The sequence below is a fragment of the Notamacropus eugenii genome, chromosome 2, assembly GCF_028372415.1.
Source record: "Notamacropus eugenii isolate mMacEug1 chromosome 2, mMacEug1.pri_v2, whole genome shotgun sequence".
Lineage (NCBI taxonomy): Eukaryota > Metazoa > Chordata > Mammalia > Diprotodontia > Macropodidae > Notamacropus > Notamacropus eugenii.
This window is the reverse complement of record NC_092873.1, coordinates 430,115,558-430,130,050: the sequence shown is the minus strand read 5'-3', so window position 1 is coordinate 430,130,050 and position 14,493 is coordinate 430,115,558.

The window sequence follows — 14,493 nt, the reverse complement described above, 5'->3', positions numbered from 1 at the left end:
CTTAGTTTCAATTCTCGTAATCTCTTGTCTCAACTATTTCATCAGTCTCTTAATCGGACTCCCAGTTTCCAGCTTTTCTCCAATCAATACTTCACACAGTTGCCAAAATAATCTCCAGAAAGGACAATTCTATCCACATCACTCCCCTGTTCAAGACCATACAGTTTTCTATTGTCTCTCAGATTGAATACAAACATCTGTTTGGTGCTCAAGAAGCTTTACAATCTGGTGCTAGACTACCTTTCTAGACTCATTTAAAATTATTTCCATTCACAATTCTCTATTCCAGCCTAAATGTCCTATTTTCTATTCCTTGAACTTAACATCCCATCTCTTGCCTCTGTGCAGTCTTGTCTCCCTCCTTACCTATATCTCTTAGAAGCTCTTTCTTTCAAGGTTCAGATCAGATGCTACTTTCTACATGAAGGCTTCTCTGATTTCTGTAGTTGTTAGGGTGATTTCCCTACTTAACTAATCACTGTTGTTCACTAGAATAAATCCCCAAATGGAAAATAATTTTAGAAAGACATTTATGTCTCTTTGGTAGAGACAAGTAAACCAAAAATGTTTGGCTCCCTCTCCTCTGGGCTCTGGAAGGTTTACTATTCATGACTTAGAAAAAGGTACCCACACATGAACCACCATACGTAGTTAAGCAATTTTGCTGAGAAGGCAACTTGAAAGGTAGACTGAGATAGATATGAATAATTATAAACATTCAGTAAAATTTGGACAAAGTAAAAATATGAAGGAACATAAAACACAAGTGTGAGTGGAAACATCACAAGTTCTAGATGTGGTAACCTCAAATAAGAGTGATTTGGGTGGATTCAAAACACCTTGTGTCATCCTACCCTTCCTAGAGAGTCACTGGGGTCAAGTGACATTCTGAGTATAGACAACTTTTGATCACATAAGGTTGGATTTAATATTATGTTTTTACATGTTAATTATTAATACATCATGTAATATATCAGTATTATATGATTTCTATAATATACATTTATATAGATACTAAATAATTCTATATTTTATAATATTAAAAATCATATAATAATTTTTCTTTCTTGCAAAGCAATCAGGGTTAAGTGATTTGCCCAGGATCACACAATTAGCAAGTATCAAAAGTCTAAGACTGAATTTGAACTCAGATCCTCCTGACTCCAGGGCTGGTGCTCTACTACACCACCAAGCTGCCCCTAAAAATATAATATTTTCCCCCAAAATATAATAAGTCATTTTTCCCACATCACATGTAGAATTTTCTCCTTTTATTCTTCTAGCATAATGTAAGCTTCTTGAAGGCAGAAACTGCTTTGGCCTTTAAACTTGTATCCTTGGCACTTAGCACAGTGCCTTGAGCAGAATAAGCACTTAATAAATCTGGGAGGGGAGTGAGTAGGATTGGATAAAATGGCATAAACAAAGCCAGAAGGTTTGAATTATCATGGTATCTATGGGAGACAGTGAATAAACCAAGTGGAAAAGCAGTTCTTTACATGAATTTGTGAAATATCTTACTAATCAAAACAAAACAAATAAATAAAAAAAAACCTGCTGCCATTTTACTTTCTTGTTTTTCTTGCTTTTTCGTCTCATCCTCCCTGTCTGCAAAGGGAAAATGCTCCTCTTTGAAGCTCATAGGTTGGTTATGATCAGGAATTCTGCAGTACATCCCCAGGTAGCCAGAATGGAAGAATTCATAATCGTTTCTCTAAAGCTGCTCCTAGCAGCCTGGAAGTCCCGCCACAGAGACCTGCTGCCTCCCATCTGCTCTTTCCTTATTGCAGGCTTCCAAGTTGTCAACATTAGAAACCACAGGTTTTAACTTCTACCTCCCTGGGGCTAGACGAATGAATACTAGAACCTGTTTGGTTTCTGGCCTTATTACTGGATGCACCTCTCCCTTTGCCCCACAGGTTTGAGAAAAGGTCAGTTTACATCACCAGGTTCCTAGTCAGATGAGAGCATGCTCACCAGGCTCCCATTAAAAATTATATCCAGCTCTGCTGGGATGCTACTCAGTTCCATTTCCCAAGCAGTCATTGGGGAAAAGTCTTCTATTGAAAGCCTCCCCCCATCCCACCCCTTGCTTTTTCTAAAGAGTAATTCACACTAATGGAACCACTCTAGGCTAAACCAGTACCCCTGAAATTGGTTGTTAAATGTCATAAAATGTTTTGTTTTCTTTATCAACATAAAATATTGAGCTGGCAGAAAAACTGAAGTCAGGAGATGTTAAGGAAAGAATCATAGATTTTTCGTACATGTGAAAGAAAGAGAAAGGAGAGAAAATGTAGCAGAAAGGGAGATAGGATGAAAAAATAACCCCTGCTACTAATGATGCCTAGCATTTATATAGTGCTCTAGGGTTTGCAAAGTGCTTTACAACTATTTCATTTATCCTCACAACATTGTTGGGAGGTAGATGCTATAATATCCATTTTACAGATAAGGAAAAAACATAGAGGCTTATTGATAGTGCCATACAACTGGAAAGTGTCCAAGACTGGATGTGAATTCAGGTCTTCCTCACTCTAGGTCTAGCTCTCTATCCAGTGTACCGCTTAGCTATAAAATGCTTAATAAATATGTGTTGGTTGACTAATACTGGAAAGAAAAAGAGACAGAAAGAAATGAAGCATTAATAATCCCACTCAATTTGACTATTCTATTCATTTTCTCTAAAATACATTATGCTGATTTCCACAGCTATACCTCTGGTCATGTTGTCCCATACCTGGGACAATCTAGATTTCTCTCTTAATTTTCAAAATTCTCTCTTATTTTGTATAACTTGGCGTAGCATCCTCAGACCCTGGACTCACAAGGACTGGGTTCAACCTTGGAGATTGGTGCCCCAAATTACTCTTATCTTTTTTACTCATTTTTCTGCCGTCCATAGTTTCTTCAGGGTAATTTCAGAATAGAACTTGAATATATCTTATCTCAGTTTCTATAGTTATGACTAAAAGATCTCTAGCTCCCGTATAAGCTATTAGTCACATGATAACCCACAGGTAATGAAGGATGCCTACGTATACATAACTCAGAGTAGCCCATAAATAATTAATATAAAGTCGTCTCGCCAATGAATTCCACCTTATTCTATATTCATAGATAGATAGATAGATAGATAGATAGATAGATAGATAGATAGATGATAGATAGATAGAGAGAGAGAGAGAGAGATGTAGATGTAGACATAGATGTAGACGTAGATGTAGAGGTAGATGTAGCTATAGATTCATCCATACCCAAAGTGCCACCATAATTTGGCTTCCCCTTGGAAGAGAATCCAGCATGAGGCTGTTAGACGTTGCCCAAAAAGTCCAGATGACTTCCACCTTCACCACAGACACCCATGCAAACATCCAGGTTTATGGTACTATCCTAAGGGTTAGGATAACCCAGATAAAAATTAACTTGAGATTAATAGAGAGATTGGACCTATATGAATGAATGATGAACAAATGATAAAGCATCTATTAAATACTTACCATATGCCAAGCACTGCGTAGCATGATGGGAAGACAAATACAAGCGAGTAAGGTAGTCCCTGTTTTCAAGGAGCATATGTTCCAATGGAAGACAACTACCCAAGGGGGAGGTTATTAGATGTGGTTTAGCAATGGCCAGGCAGTGATGTGGAGAAGACAATAGTTCACCTATCAGAGGTTAAAGTCCCTGGGGAGATTATAAGTTTCCTGTGGGTGGGAGATGAGGAGGTTAAGAGGGATGGCTGGAGTGGAAAAAGGGTGATTTAGAAATGGTTGGAAATTTGCTTGGAGGCCTGATCCCAGACAAGATAAAGCTAAAGTTTACCTATAGTAAGTAATACAAGTCCAAAGTTCGAGTGAAAGTGGGATGAGGAGAATGGCTAGTATACAGATAGCATGGTTTCTAAGTGGCCAGGAAATGAAGCAAATTACCTGAATCATGGAAGGCTTTGGGAAGGAACAAGAGAATGAGTATTTATATAGTACCTACTATGTACTAGGCATTGTGCAGTGCTTTTTACAAATATTATTTCATTTGATCCTTAAAACACACCTTCAAAGTAGGTGATGTTATTATCCCCCTATTACAGTTGAGGAAACTGTGGCAATCAACAGTTAAGAGACTTGCCCAGGATCACACACTAATTAAGTATCTGAAGTCTTCCTGACTCCAAGCCCAGTGGTCTCTCACTGTACCATACAGGTGCCTTTTCCAAATGTTTTACTCCTTATTATTTTAACTTAGCCCGTCCTTCTCTACCAGCTTTAGGGGCCATATGCTCAATTTTTTTCTCCTCAAGAAGTTAGTGTGACTGTTCTCCACAGAAACCTAGGTCTCAACTGGTGATACCCAGTCAATGCTCCTATTCTCTCTAGAAACCTGAATCTCCAAACTCTCCAGTGCTCTAAACCTGTGTGACAAGCAACTGTAATCACCTCTCAACCACTGGATTGGGGAGCAGTCCCTAAGACCCAAGTATTACTCCTGCTCTTTCTAATCTGTTTTCACATCTCTGTGGCTCTTGTACACAAGACTGATTCTATGACTAACTCCCTTTTCTATGACTAACTAATTCAAAGGGCTGGCTTTCAGTCACCAATCAATCATTCTCAATTGATAAGATACAAGCAAAGCTCCCAACAGAGGCTAGCCAAATCCTGACTGTATCATTTAACAGCTATATAACTTTGATCAAGTCACTTTATTGTTCCATGCCTCAGTTTCCTCATATGTAGAATGAAAGAGCTGGGCTAGACAGTTCCTGAGCTACCTTTCAGTACTAGATTTATGATCCAGTGATCCAGTATTCACCATCCTGTAAACTTATCAAGCTAATCAGGAACTTCCCTCATCTTCTGTGTGGATTTGCCCCTCCTACCTGATAGTAGGTATGTGTCATCTTCCTTTAGTGATTTTCTTTCACTGTAGATGGAATTTCTTATTTCCCCTGGGTTCCATGGCCTAGGAGCAGATTCTAGAATCCTTCTGCTCAGAGAATTGTTTCCAAATAATTTCAACTCTTTCTTCCCTCCTTTGTCTTTTAAACATATTGCCCACTAGGGCCTCTGACATCCCCTTACATGTGAGCTGCTGACAGGCAGGAAGGCTGGAAATAAGACTTTTAAGCTCACTTTTTATTTGAATTTGAACCTATTTGGTACTGGATGAAGATGAGACCCCAAGTTTCTGTTTCATCCTTTAAAACTTACTCCTTGCTACCCTGGCAACAGAGGGACCATTGCTTTTTATCCAGGATCTTTGTTTGTTTAGCTAAAGGGTTTGAGTGGGTTGGGGAAGAAAACAACATTTCTTAATCATCCCTCTGTTTCCAAAGCTTCCCACTCTGTAGAACATGTTGTAACTTCAACGTGCCTCATACATTTCCCACAAAAAAGAGATGATGATTAAACATTGGGGAGATTTCTGTCGCCTTAGCTTCCTCTGGGAAAGCTTAATATTCCTCTCAAGATCTGATTTTTAGCTACCTCTCTTTCCCAATCTTTTCCTAAGGGAAGTCAAACTGCCCCATCTATTTGTTATCCCCTTTCCCCAAATACCCCAACAATTGTTCCTACAAGCTCTCCAAGGACTAAATATCCCAGTTTAATTTTGTTGAAGCTAATAGAAGACACAGACCATGACAAAAATATGAAATAGACTAGATGAGAGGGACATTGCCATCAGTCCATATGTGTACAATGGAAGACTTCAAGTTAGAAAAAAATTTGCTGCTACAGCAGGGTATGATTTTTCTGCAGGGTTCCATTGTCAACCAGGTTCCAGAATTGTAGAGCCCAAGAGCCACCTCCAACCAAGGAGGGAGATCACTGGCTGTTGAACTTCTTGCCAAGGTTTCATAATTGCAATGAAAACTCGATAGTTTCGTTGCGAGAAGCAAAGGTTATTTTGGGAGGCCATCCTCCTCTCTCCATTCTCTACCTCCTCCCCATTAACATCCCACCTCAGTTTTTGCTGATCAGGGCTCATTGTTCTCCCAGCTTACTGTACCTATGGCTTTCATTATTCAAAATGCTTCTTAACTTATCCCTCTTTGTCATTTCATTCAAGGCCTGTCTTTGGAAAATGGAATACAACCTACAGACTCACCGTGGGCCCATTGTGAAGAGGCCTGACATTTTCAGTCACTTGAACACAGACTAATAATTGCTTAGAGGCCTTGGCATGCATACACAGTGAGTGTTCCCGGAGTTCTTCTAACTCCCAAGAATTGGGACCAACAAAGATACACAAGCTAAAAGTCTAAAGAGGTGAAACTCAACAAAAGGTGTCATTTGTGTTCCCCGGAGAAAGGGATCTGCCTTCTGAGTATAAGTAAATCCACATAGAAACAGTCAATTCAGCCAACCCTGCCCTCCTCAATCCATCTCACACACAGGCTGTTTATTTTAAGTTGACTTTATTTTTTTTTACTCTTTACCACTTAGTCATAATGTTATTTACTGTTGATGGAACAGGGATCTTTTATTCCTTGATAACCCTGACCTTTGTTGTGGCTGTTTTTCAGTCCTGTCCAACTCTTTGTGACTCCATGGGCCATACTACCCATTTCAAATACAGTGGAATGGTTTGTTATTTTCTTTTCTGGTCATTTAATGCAAACAGAAGTGAATTGCCCAGGGTCACACAGTTAGTAAGTATATGAGGCTGGCTTTGAACTCAGGTCTTCCTGTCTCTGGGCCCAGTGCTCTATCCATTGAGCTACCTAGCTGCCTCCTAAGGTGAGAAAGATCTCTCCTTCTAATCTTATAGTCTTTTGTACTTTTATGTCCTGGCATATTTATTTGTGCATGTTAATTTATTTGTGTTCTAATCTAATCACCCCTATTAAATCAAAAACCCCTTAAGGGGCTGAGTTGTCCTCTTGTTTACCTACTTAGCTTCCCAAGAATCTAGCATGATACTCCTTGTCAATAGGGCACGTTGAAAAAAAGTATGTTGAATATTGTTATTGTGGTTTGTCCTTCATTTTTGAAGAGGACCATGACATCAGCGAATGATGACATGACTTGCAGTTGACTTTGATTTGAGTGAGGGAGAGCTGTGCAAGGTCATCAGCCTCACTTTCTCCTCCCGAGCCATCTAGGTCCAGAGGCCAGATATTCATCAGGATGACTGGAGATGGCCTGGGATGCAGTGGGAGACCTTGACATTTTCAGGCTTGCCTTTTCAGGTATTCACTTTGAGTGAGGTGATGCCCATTCAGCGAAAAGGCCTCTGAATGAATGAATGAACTTTGTCCTTGCCCATTGTGTGACAAGAAGAATTTAATAATCTCTGGAAGCAAGAATATGAAGTTATCCTTCCTATGGCAGTAGAATTCATTGGAAAGAGGCTGAGATTTGAAGTCAGAGGACCTAGGCTCAAACCTTTGTTTTGTGAGAGTTGTTTCCAGATCTGAATCCACCATCCTATGATCTTGTCTCTTCTAATTCCTAGTTTGTATCACTGGAAACAATTGGCTAGGGAAGTCATATTAGTGCAACCTACCCAGGGTCTTAGAAGTAGCAAAGCATAGTAGATAGCGTAATGGACTGGGAGGGCAACCAGAGTCCAAATCTCTCCTCATATATTTATTAGCAACACATGACTTCTCTAAATCTCAGTTTCTCCATTTAGAAAATACAGGGTGTCTCAAAAATCTTAGGACAGCTTTAAATAGCATTGAACTATACTAAGATTTTTGGACACCCTGTATATTCAAAGTTTTACAATTCATAAATGTCCTTTACTGTTGAAGTCATATTCCATATTCTATAACACTAGACTAAAATTTGTTGATTCCTCTGAAATCTCAGATTGAATGGGCCATTAAGAGGTTCAAATTCTTTAGCTGTCACCATGGGTCTAGTTCTTGAACTTTGTACTCTCTGGTCTGAATTCCTGCTTCCTGCACAGGGCACAGCACTTAGTAATGACTAAAATGAATGAACACAATGACCATGACCTCATGCTTGCTCAGATGGTTCTTTTTATGCTCCTTTGCTTTAAGTATTCAAATTTTTAATTTGTATGTATTTTGAGTATATATATTCTTTTCCAGTCTATATGTAGTATGCTTTCCCCATGTATCTCTTTGAAGAATTCATAGGATCGTAGGCCTATTTTTTAGAGTTCAAAACATAAAATGTATTGAAAACTATAAAGACAAACTGGGTAATCACTTGAAATTAATAGTAATAGCAATAACTAACATTTATATAGCATTGTATGCCAGGCACTATGCTACGTGCTTTAAAATACTATCATATTTGTCCCTCATAACAACCTTGGGAAGTAGATGTTATTATTATCCCCATTTTACAGATGAAAACCTCAGACTAACAGAGATTAAGTGAGTTGGCCAATGTCACACAGCAAGTTAAGTTTCTGAGGCTGAATTTGAACAGTCAAGTCCAATGCTCGTCCAACAGTGTATCTTTCTTGTTTCCAGTTCCAGAACCAAATTAACAAACAAATATTGTACATACATTTCTTCTTATTGCCATTTGTTTTCCTGATTTTCCACCTGAATCTTAAAATGGTGCCATTTTGAAAATGGGAAGTATGTTTTAGGGGTGGTCATCACCAAGTTATCTAGGTCAATTCTAATTTTATTGATGAGGCCTAGAGAGGTTGTGACTTGTCTATGAAACAGGTAATAAGCAGCAGATCTAGGATCTGAGCCCAAATCTTCTGATTACAAGTTCAGTAGTCTTGATTTTCATTTGTATATTCAACAAGCATTCACAAGAGCTAACTTTGTGCCTAATGCTGTACTAGGACCATGGGCATTACAAAGTACAGTGCAGAAAGACGAGCTTTTATTCAATGCTTTCTCTGTGCACAACACTGAGGCAGGTGTGGAAAGATAAAGTTTATTTTTTAATTTTTTTTGTTTCTTAAAAATGGATTTTTGATATCTTTTTTTCACATTGCCTTTAATTCCTCCTGTAACTTTCCCTTTCTCTTCCAGAAAACCAAAGAATTTTTCAATAAAAAAATCAATGAATTAGTGACTAAAAACAGAAAAGAAAATGAGGAGGAATAAAGAACATTTAGCAAAACCAATCATTGCCAATCATTGAAAAAAAATCTGACATTATATGCAATGTTCTAAATCCTTGAACCTCCTCCCTCCCTGCCCCCCCCATCCCCCTGCACTCACTATGGATAGAGCACTGAGCATGGATTCAGGAAGAATTAAGTTCAAAGGCAACCTCATCTGTGTGACCCTAAGCAAGTCATTTAACCTCTGTCTCAGTTTCCTCATTTGTAAAATGAAGTTTGTGAGGATAAAATGAGATAATATCTATAAAGTGTTTTGCAAGCTTGAAAATGCTATGTAACATGCAAGTTATTATTATAAAACACAGTCCCTACCTTTTAAGGCTTCTGCTATGATTATTTATTCACTTATTCCGACCCCTCCCCCCAACATGCACACATTCTTTTCCCAAATAGATATTCTGAGGAAATCAAGGAAGCTGCTTTCTTTTTAGAAATCCTTTTCCCCCACAAACTCTCTGACCCTCCTCCCACACCTGCACCATTTCTCTCTTCCTTAGAAGCAACCAAGCCGCCAGTTAAGCATCCTTTGTTCTAGTCGGATCAGAAAAAAGGGTTAAATTAAAGCAGCCTCCATCTATTTATCATCTCTGAGCGGGAGGGGAGGGAGGTGGGAATGCTCATTCCTCTACGTCCCTCCAAGTGTTTCTCCAATCTCTTTCCCTCTGCAGCCCTGTTTCTCTCCTACCTCCTCTGAACTATCTTTCCTGAGTTCTTTGGATCTCTCCTTTGTCCCCTTGCCTTTTGGGGGAGGCATCAGTAAAGAGCTGGGGATGCCTCCGCTGCGTGCTACCTTCAAGCCTGGACCAAAGGACCATAAATCCCCAATGTAAACATCATCTTTCAGTCGCTAGCAGATCATGTTCTTCTCCCTGCAATTTTCTCAGAAGCAAACCCACAGTCAGGAAGCTACTTTGCTTGGTTTTTAAAGCAACCCTTGCTACTTATTTATCTCTTTCTTTCCCCTCCCTCCTCCCTCCTCACCAAACTGTAGTTTAAAAGAACAGTAGGAATTTGCTGAAGGAAGGAAGAAATTGTAGGAGCTCTACATTCTAATTAACTTTGTCACTGATTAACTTTGTCACTGCTCTCTAATGAATGAAGGGGACACTCTCAAAGATTAATGCAGGTTGCTGAAGGTAATCGTGGGCCAAGACCTACATGCTTGAATGACTTTCTTCCCTTTTTTCCTCCTCCCCACCCCAGGCATTTTAGAACTAGATCTCTAGAAAATTATACTAGCAGGTGTGGTTCATTCCTGAAACACGTAGGGAACATAAGTACAAGTTACTGTAGTACAAACTGTGTTCATAATAATAGCTTAAATCTATAGAGGACTTTATATACATTGGAACATTCATTTCTTGTGGACAACCCTCTGAGTTAGGCGGGAAGATATTATTATTCCAGTTTTACAGATGAGAAAACTGAAACTCAGAAAAGTTAAGCTATTTCTTCAAGGACACATAATGAGTGACACTGAAGTGTTCTAATTCTTCATCTCTCCACTCTACTACAAGGGCATCTCCTGGCTTCATGTGGATGTTATGGCATCCAGTGCCAGGAGTGAAGTCATTGAGAGAAGCCTTCTTGAAGAGGGGTATTTGAAGCCTAGTTTGAAGGCTGTAATGGAGAAGAGGATGTTGGAAAAGTATTCCAAAGACAGGAGATATAAAGAGGGAATGGGTGGCATCCTTTGGGAGACTAGTAATCATGTCAGTCTGGATGGATTGGAGATGCAGCAAGGCACCAAGAGACTGGAAAGATGGTAGGAGGCCAGTTAATGGAGGGGCTTGAATGATAGACTGAGAAATTTAGGTTGTATTTGATAAACAAGAAAAACCCTTTTTAAAGAAAACAGTATCTAAAAAGATGACCATGACATATATATGTAAACATATATTTAAATATGTATTATGTACATATAACAGGTCATCTATACCTGTGTGTGTGTATACATGTATGTATATATATGTATGTGTGTATGTATGTATCTGGACAGCTGGGTGGCATAGTGGAGGGTGTCAGGTTTGGAGACAGAAAGACTCTTCCAAAGTTCAAATCTGGCCTCAGACACTTCTTAGCTGTGTGACCCTGGGCAAGTCACTTAACCCTGTTAGCCTCAGTTTCATCATGCGTCAAATGAGGCAGAGAAGGAAATGGCAAAGCACTCCAGTATCTTTGCCAAGAAAACCCTAAATAGTATCACAAAGTGTCTGACATGACTGAGATGACTGAACAACAACAAAATGTATAGATCTACGTAACAGCCTCCAAACTGTTGTTTTCCACCTCCAGTTCTCCTCTCAAACTATTATATACATGTGTAAATATATGTATATATCTGCACATATATGTATGTAAATATAGATACATATATGTATGTGTGTGTGTGTGTGTGTGTGTAAAGACACACATAATGGATTGAGGGGGTGGAGAAACAGCTTAGAGGTTGTTAGAAATATCCCATACATGACAAGAAGAAGACCTCCAATCTTGCATCAGTCATTTTGACATATCTGTATCTGTACACACACACATACACACACATGCATACACATACACACACAAATGTAATAATTTGGAGGAGGAAAAACTGGAATTGGGGAGAGCAGTATGGAGGCTATCAGAGTGATACCATACACAAGGTAAGGAATGCTCTGTCTTAAGTGGTAGCTGTGGAATTGTCATGGGAAGGTTGAAGGCTCTTGGGGAGCAGGAACCAACACATTTGGTGTCAGATTGGATATGGGGAGGTGAATTACAACCATCAAGAGAAAAGAAAAGGTCCTAGGTATTTTAGAGTGTGGAGTATAGAGTACAGAGATGTCATTAAGCTCTGATGTTTTCCCCATGACAAAGAGTTCCCAGGTCCCCTTGGAAATTTTATTGTTCATTCTTCACAATCTAAGTGAAATGTCCCTCCCACCTCCTCTATACTCTTCTGCCTTCAGATCTCTATACTATCCCCTCCCTTCCTATACCCATACCAAGTTAAGACAATGCCAGGATTTTTGCTAAGTCTGCAATGACCTTGTTAAGGCTGATTTGTCTGAGTGGATTTGGGACAAATCTTGCAAAGTAAAGCAGAGTTTAGCATTTAATAAATGGATTCATAGCTATCACCATTTCTCAGTGGATTTTGGGATAATCCAATAAATATTATTTAAAGGTTGGGGTCAGAGTAAAATGGATACTCCCAGCTTACAGACTGTAAACATTCACACAGTGAAACTGGGGACAGCAAATGAAGCTCTAATGGTATTCAGCTGTTATAGCTATACTCCTCTCATCTAATGCTTGCATTTTGCGGCACTGAAGTTCAAGACAACTTTTCAGATTTATGAACAATAAGGAGCAAATGGAGAAGATCATTCATGAAAACAGGAGGATTTTCCAATTAGCAACATTTGTCTTAACATACCATCCTCCAAATCCCTAAGGCAGAGTTTTCCAGAAATGTTAGAGTCAATATACAAATGTAATTATTGATTTTACCTTTTATGGTAACACACGATAAGATAGAATCGTAGAACTTTAGAATGTTTGAGCTGGAAGGGTTCTCAGAGAATATCAATCAATTCCAGTAGTCCAACCACCTTATTTTACAGATGTGGACACTGTGTCCTAGAGAAGGTGAAAAGACTTATCCAAGGTCACACAGCCAGTTAGTGACAGAGCGTCCAAATGGGTGTTAACCTCACTCAAAGTGCGAACCTAAAAAGGCCTTAGCTTAAAGGGGCCAGGGCCTCCCATGGCATCCTGGGTCATTTCCAGTCATCCTGATGAATATCTGGCCACTGGACCCACATGGCTCTGGAGGAGAAAGTGAGGCTGGGGACCCTGCACAGCCCACCCTCACTCAAATCAAAGTCTACTGCAAATCATTTCATCATATCCCTGCTGTCATGGTCCTCTTCCAAAATGAAGGACAAACACAGCAACAACCTTTATGGAACCATGCGACAGAACCCTATTTTCTGCCTATGGAACAAATGGGATTTGGTCAGCATCTCAACAAATCCTGCCTTGTTTATTTATGTTCCCAAGACGTCCTTTGCAATGCCTAGCCCAAGGAGGGCTCATAAAGATTAGCCAAGAAGACGTGCCTCTGTCATAGGTGAAGAAGTCACTGGTGTATAAGAAGTCAAGGTTGGGAGGCAGTGTGGACAAGTGAGGAGGAGGCTCCAGAGAGGAGCCCTGCAGGCAGGAGCACAGCAGATGCCACTGATATTTAATCTGTTATTTGGATTAATTATTCTGATCTGTTACTCTTATGTGATCTATTATTATATCAAGAGATATAATTGTAAAGCACTTAGCACAGTGTCTGGCAATCTACAAATATTAGTTATTGCTGCTAGTATTATCATGCTAAGGGCAGTTAGAAGAAATAAACACAAAACATAAATCTTAATTTCCAGGTAAGTGATCTGGCTCTGATCTTGATGTCACTGATACAGCTTCAATGTTAGAATATACTTTGTGTTCCATTGTAAAAAAAAACTCCAATTAGGCCAACCACTTTTTGGCTGAGATGATAGTTTTATTTCTGTGAATAGCTTAGAAAACCATACCATATGCGGGCTGGGTTTCCAGACAGCTGGGCTTTAGGTATAAATGATTGTTTTTACATTTTTATATTTTGGGCACAAGGGCTTTTGGAAAGATGAAAACCTGAGCGCTGAACTAACAGAAGTTTGAATTAAAGCTCCCCCTGCCCCACAAACTCATTTTTCCAGAAAACACATGGCTAGCATTTATACAGACTGAGGGAAATGGCCAGTTAAGACAATGGCTTAGATGATTCTAGCCTCAGACTCTGCTACTGAGGAAAAGGAAGATGGTTCAACCTGAATTCTTCTGATTGGCTGTTGGCACGGATCAGACTCACTGGGCATTTTGTTCACCCCTCCTCTTGGCTGTGCTTGTACAGCCAGTACCCAGGAGTCATTGTTCAGTGGAAATCATCCACTGCTGACATGTCGCTGTCATGGCAATGATACTGCCATCAACCAGGGACATTAAACAGAGCTGATAGTCACGTGCAGCTGTGTATGCTGCTGTCAAAGCTGGTGGTTAATCAGTGGCACGGGGACAGCAAAGAAATGGCCAACTTAGACTTTGGAACTAGGTCACTGTAAATAGCCATGTATTTAGTTAAAAGAAAAGCTATTGGGCACCTTATGTGGCGGAGAGGAGCAGCAGCATTGGAGGAATAGGAGTTGGAAGGAAAGAAAACAAATGAAATGACTATATCTTCCTTCCTAAGAGTGATTCTCAACAAGTAAACTAGACAACTATCCTCCTAAAGAGGGTCAAAACAAAACAAAACAAGATAACTTTCGTAGACAATAAGGGAACACACACGCTGAGCTAGGTGGCATAGTAGATAAAGCACTAGGACTGGAGTCAGGAAGACTTGAG